This window comes from Setaria viridis, chromosome 4, assembly GCF_005286985.2.
Source record: "Setaria viridis chromosome 4, Setaria_viridis_v4.0, whole genome shotgun sequence".
Classification (NCBI taxonomy): Eukaryota; Viridiplantae; Streptophyta; class Magnoliopsida; order Poales; family Poaceae; genus Setaria; species Setaria viridis.
Window position 1 is genome coordinate 16,758,590 of NC_048266.2, and position 6,000 is coordinate 16,764,589.

The following is a 6,000-nucleotide window of genomic DNA, read 5'->3' on the forward strand; positions in this document are numbered from 1 at the left end:
GGGCTTGGCGGCGGTGGGCGGTTGGCGCCGGCGGCGGTTGGCGGCGCAGCGGCGGGGGGAGGAGCGGGGCTGGTGGGGAGCGGGGCATCTTGGAGCCAGGGAGAGAATGTAACCGAAATTTGGAGGGTAGTTTTTCTCTTTTACTCCCAATATTTAGTTTTAGAACTGTTTTAGGATCTCTCTTGGAGATGGCTGTGTTATATGAACGAGACGCAATAGTCTTTGCTCCACCACCTTATATTAATCCGTGCGCCCAAGTTCAAATAAACTCGTAATAATAGGCATCAAAAGTCAGTATTAGCTAGCTAGACAAATTGTTATTATTTTCTAAATCGTTGGGTATGAACTACCACTCCAGGGTCCGGTAATGCCCTGGCATGCAGTCTGGCACAAACTGAAATATTCTCGCACAGAAAACTCTCATGAAGTCATGTTAAAGAAAGCTGCACCCTTGACAAATTATGTGACACTCACATGTTGCATCAATCGGCAACCTCTTCTCATAGAGCATTCATCATATTCTCACATTTTTTTCTCACTAAGAAATCTAACAAAAAACACACAAGACTCTTCCAGGAGAAATTTGAAAAGAAAAAAAAAGCAGCCAGGATACCAACGAAGAACGAGAACAAAACATCCCACAATGAAACCCAACGGCGCATGCGTATCTACAAGCTGATGGATTCATCTGCAACCACGACCTGGTAATTAAAACTCACGGCGTCGCCTTCTCATCAGCACCTTCTGCCGCGCCGCGGCGTGCCGTGCGGCGGCAGCGGCGACGGCGAGGCCGGCGGGACGTTGCTGCCCTTGATGAACTCGAGGCACTCGGCGACGGCGCGCGCGTAGAACGAGTTGGAACGCATGCACGGCGGCCGCCGCGCCGCCTTGCTGCCGTTGTCATTGCCGTTCCCGGTGGCCTGATGAGCTCCCTTTCCGGCGGCGGCGCTGGCCTTCTGGCCGCCAACCAGAAACCTCCTGCTGCCGGTGCCGGCGGCCGGGGGCGAGCTGCTGCCTGCCGCGACGCGCCCCCTCGTGAGCAGCCGCAGGTTGCGCACGTAGCGGCCCAGGACCCCCAGCAGCGCCGACAGCCTGGCACGCAGCCGGCGCGTCGGGCTCAGCCGGAACCCCCTCGCCGGCCGCGGCCACCGCCGCAGGCCCAGCCTCGTGTAGGACGAACTCTTGGTCTGCTGATCACCCATGATTAGCTAGCTTCCTTCTCTTCTGGATTACCCTGGCAAGTAGCTAACGACACACCTGTCACAATCTAATCCTGCTATGATTAGCGCGACACCTCTATCTGTGAGCTCAATTGCGTTGCGTGTGGTCGTCGAGTCAAGTGGCTGGATTTATAGGGGGAGCAGGAGGAGGTGGAAGAAGACGGCAGGAAGGTTGGTGTTGGTGCCCCTTTGACGATCGATCGCGAGCAATGGAGTGTGACGGCAGATTCGGGGACAGTGCGGGATTGATTAATTGGCTTAATGGAGCCTATGATCATCGAGTATGGACAAAAGCGAAAAGCATCACTAGGCCAGTGCGTGCTAATGATCGTGCAGGTTAATTGTTTCTTTTATGTTTGTTTAAGGTGGTCGTGTAAAATGTGAAAGGGGCGCGCCATCTGTTTACGCGTAATTGGGTCTCTTGGACTCTACTCTGTCAGCTAGCACAGCTCTTGGTATTCGTGCAGTGTAGATTCCAAATGCTAAGTACGAGCATAATCTGGACGATCAGCTGATACATTTTTTCTACGATTTTGTTTTTGAAGACATGAACAATACATTTGTATTTTTTTGCGGCACGCATGTATGTGGTCAAATATATAAGAACAGAAAGAACAAACAAGGAAACAGAGAACTAAAGATATACGCAGTATATGATTGTTTTGGTAGTAGGTGGTGTGGTACACGCTTTTTAAGTTGGTTCAAGGTCTGACTCCTTAATACAAGTATACAAATACACGGTTTCTTGATCCACCAGAGAGCTTATAGTGATTTTAGTGCATTTGATTTTACTTGATACAAATACATGTATGTGCATTTGATTTTAGTGATTGAGTTATGATGTAGTCAATGAGACATGTTTGTTGTGTTTATACATTTGTAGGTCTCATAGAAGAGAAGCTATCGAAGCCAGGACAAAGATGGGATCGAATTGGACAACTCCCTAAGTATTGTGCACGCCTGCGGAATGGGCAGTGATGCACTGTTGGAAGATTCAACAGGCTGGATAGTCTGACCAGGTTGCGCACGCCGGATGTTCATGTTGGAGCTAGAGCTCCAATGTCTAGAGAAGCGCCGAAGTTAAAAGGCCTAATTTTCTTATACACTCCGGAGGACGTAATGGTTTAAGGTATGTTGGGGAGCATTCCACTTAAAAAAAATTAGCTCCGCTCCATTAGCTCCACACTTTTCTAGCTCCACTCCAACAACTCCAGAAAAACATGAAGCTGCTGCACGTGTTTGACTGGTGGCAGTGCTCCAGCTAAAAAAACATGAGCACTTAGTGGGTGTTTGGCAGCACTCCACTTCAAATTTTGGAGCTCCACTCCACCAACTCCACCACATTGCAGCTCCATTCCACCAACTCCAAAAAAAATACCAGAGCTGTCCACATGTTTGGCAAAATGCACAGATCCAGCTCCGGAAATAGAAGGTCTTGCTGTGTAAAGTCCATTATACCTATGTGAATGGGTCCCACTTGTCAGTCTTCTTTAGTTCTCCTTTAGTTCTTCTCCTTTCTTCTCCCGGGGTGCAGGCGCGGCGGGCGGGTGGCGTGGGGCGCGGCGGGCCCGGCGCGCGGCGGGTGTAACACCCGCCATTTTAGTCATCAAAGTGACTTTGAAGAGTTGAAAGTAATTCGAGAAGAAAAGAAAAAGGAATTGACCGAAAATCAAATTCGGGTCAAATTTGGCTGAAAGTTGAATTTTGGATTTGAAATTCAGAAAAATTCGGCGAAAATATAGAGTGGAAGTATAAAGATGATTAGAACTTAAGGGTCAAAAATTTGGAGTAATATTTGATCCTAAACGCTCAAAAGGAATCAGAGAAGGAAATGAAAAGCTACGTTTACTATTCACCGTACGAAAACAGGAAATCAGAAAAACAGCTTCAGAGTACATTTTGGAAATTGAATTCTGATGAATTTCTCAAATAAGTAAATCAGGACAACTATACCATGTTGAAGTATAAACCTTGTACTTCTAAATCTGGGTGTTGTTGATCAAGAATAGCAGAGAGAACTATTTCAAATGGAGGCCTAAAGTTGGCATTTTATCACAATCGGCGACTTTGCTGGAATTTGGTTAAGTCTGAAAATGACATTGAGTACCTGCCTTTAGAACCAATTTCTGGAGAAATTTCCTTAAAAGTGAGCAGATGTTTTTGGACATTAGTGTAATATGGACTATGGAGAAGGTAAATGAATAGTTGTTGTCCAGAGATAGTAGAAGGTTTGAATTTAAATTGGAGCCAAAAGTCAGCAATTGAGCAGAATTCGAGTTCCTCGCTGAAATAACTCTAAGTCTGGAAAATATGATGAGTATCTATTTTTGAAACCGAATTCTGCCCAATTTTTCAAGTAAGCGAGCAAAGGCAACTAAACAGCGGTGGAGTATGATCCTTGGACATGTTTAATAAGGTGTTGTTGCTCAGAGATAGCAAAAGAATCAAATTTAAAACAAAGCTCAAAGTCAGCACTTTAGCTATTTCGGCCAACTCGTGAGCTGCATAAAATCTAAGTATGAAAACAGTGTTAACTAGCGATGTTTGGAGCGAATTTTTGGAAAATCCAGTGCAAAGGTTATATGGTTTCTGGTGCAAAATGGAATCCTTATTAGTTGTAGAACACCAATAGGAAGTGGTTGGCCTATATGGAATACAATTGGGCTATTGAAATTGGTGCTAAAGAAGGACAAACGACCACATTTTGAAGACTGTCGAAACTGAATCGACAGGGTTCAGTTACAGGAGGTTCTGGCCGGACTTCAAGCTTCAAAATCTTGGTGTTAATGTGCTCATCTCAGGTGAAGGCCAATCTATCAAATGGAGTACTTGAATTACTCTACGAATTTGATTAAAGGAGCTCTATGAGTTGAGATGAGATATTTCGAGCAATCGAGGCGTGAATGTGTCGGTTTGCAAGGAAAGAAAAATAACAGAAAGAACAGCGCGACAGTGCCGTGCCGCCGCCGGCTCTCGCGCACGACCGGCCAGAACGACGGCCACGTCCGCAGGCGTTCAAGATTGTTGAGGTGGCACGCATGCGCGATGAAAGGATCACGACGATTGCTCCCCGCGCTTATCCTTTTCACCCGGCAGTATTACATCGACGGAAGTAGAGCTCAAACAAATCAGTGCCGCCGCCGCCGGCCAATTCACCCACGTCGCCACCTTTCGTTACAATTCCATTCACCCAAAGTTCCGCCAGCTACTCCTCAACGTCCCAAGCTCCTCCATTCTCCAGCTTCCTGCCGTCGAAGCTCCGAATCGACGTCATACCGCTCCGCCGGCCGCCGTCACAAATTCCTTGAGGTGAGCCTCTGAACCGGGTTGTTCTTCTCAATTAACGGGCTTAGGAGCGTCCTGCGAAGGTGTGGGAGCTATTGGGGAAGTCTAGAGAGCTGCTTGCGCCGCCTACGTGCGCCGCCATGGCCGCCAGCCGGTCAAGCCGCCGCCGCCGTGGAGGGGCCACCTCCGGCCACCTCCCGGAGCGCCGCCGCCGCCCACGGGTGTGTCGCGGCCTGGGGGTTCCTCCCCGGCCCGACCCCGTCGCCGGCGAGCCGCCGGCCGGCGAGCCCCCATGGGTCCCGTGTGCCCCTGTTCTGGCGCAGGGAGAAAGGAACCGAGCGCCAGGGGATGTGAGGAGAAGAAAAGGAAAGAAGCAAGCCAACCGTCCGACATGGGCCGAGGAAAGGCGCGGCCCATCTGGCCGTGCGGCGTTTCAAGAGAAAGGAAAGCAGGCCGTCGGTGCACTTGGGCCGGAAGGCCAAGTTCCGGTGGGAGAGGCCTAGGTGGAAAGGAGAGAAAAAGAAAAGAGGGCAGCCGTCCGTCATGGGCCAAGGGGAGACGCCAGCCCAGCTGACCCGCGCGAATAAAGGAGGAAGGGAGATCCGGTGGGCCATTCTTTTGGGCTCAAGCAAGAAGTGAGCCACAAGGCCCAGGTTGGAGTGAGAGAGGAAAAGAAGAGGGCCAGCCACCATCTTGGGCCGGGGGAAATCGCGGGCCCAGCTAGCATCGCGGTGTAAAGGAGGAAGAAGAAGGCCATGGGCCGAATTAACGGGCCGGTCGAGTGGAAAAAGAAAAAGAGAAGGTGGGCCGGCTGGAATTGAGAAAGAGGGGAGAAGGGGGAACCGGCCCAAGAGAAGGTTTCGGCCGTGGGCCCCACTTGTCAGGGAAGAAAAGAAGAAGGAGAATAGGAGGCCGGATGAGCCCTAGGTGGAAGTGATAGTGGGTAGAAGAAAGTTAGATGGGAAAAGTTTGGGCCGGGGGTTTTTAATTAAACTTTAGGTTTTCTTTTATTAGATAAATAGATTAAATAGGGTTTTCACCATTTAAATTTCAGGAAATTCTAGAAGTGCCCAAAATTAGTGAAACCAATTTTATTAGGATTGTTTTATTTTCCTTTATGCATTAAAATTCTTAAACCCTAGGAAATATAATAAAAATTTAGGTATTTATTTAATGCCTTTTGTCTAAGGTATTTAAATAAATGCTTAAACTTGATTAAATGTATAAAAATTTGAAAAATGCTTTATTATCCACAAATCATTATTAATTCATAGGAATTAGGTTTTGAGATTAGAAAATTTTTATAATGCTTTTAAAAATAAATAAAAAGGTCTAAGATAGGTTAGTAAAGGAAATAAAAATGGTGGGCTAATCTTTTCGGGTTTTTGTGTGTTGGCTTGCAACTTTATCATGATAAATTGTATAGTCCTTGTTGGCTTGCAACTTTATCATGAAGGAAAGTTGTATAGTCTTATATTCAAAAGTTTGCATCTCT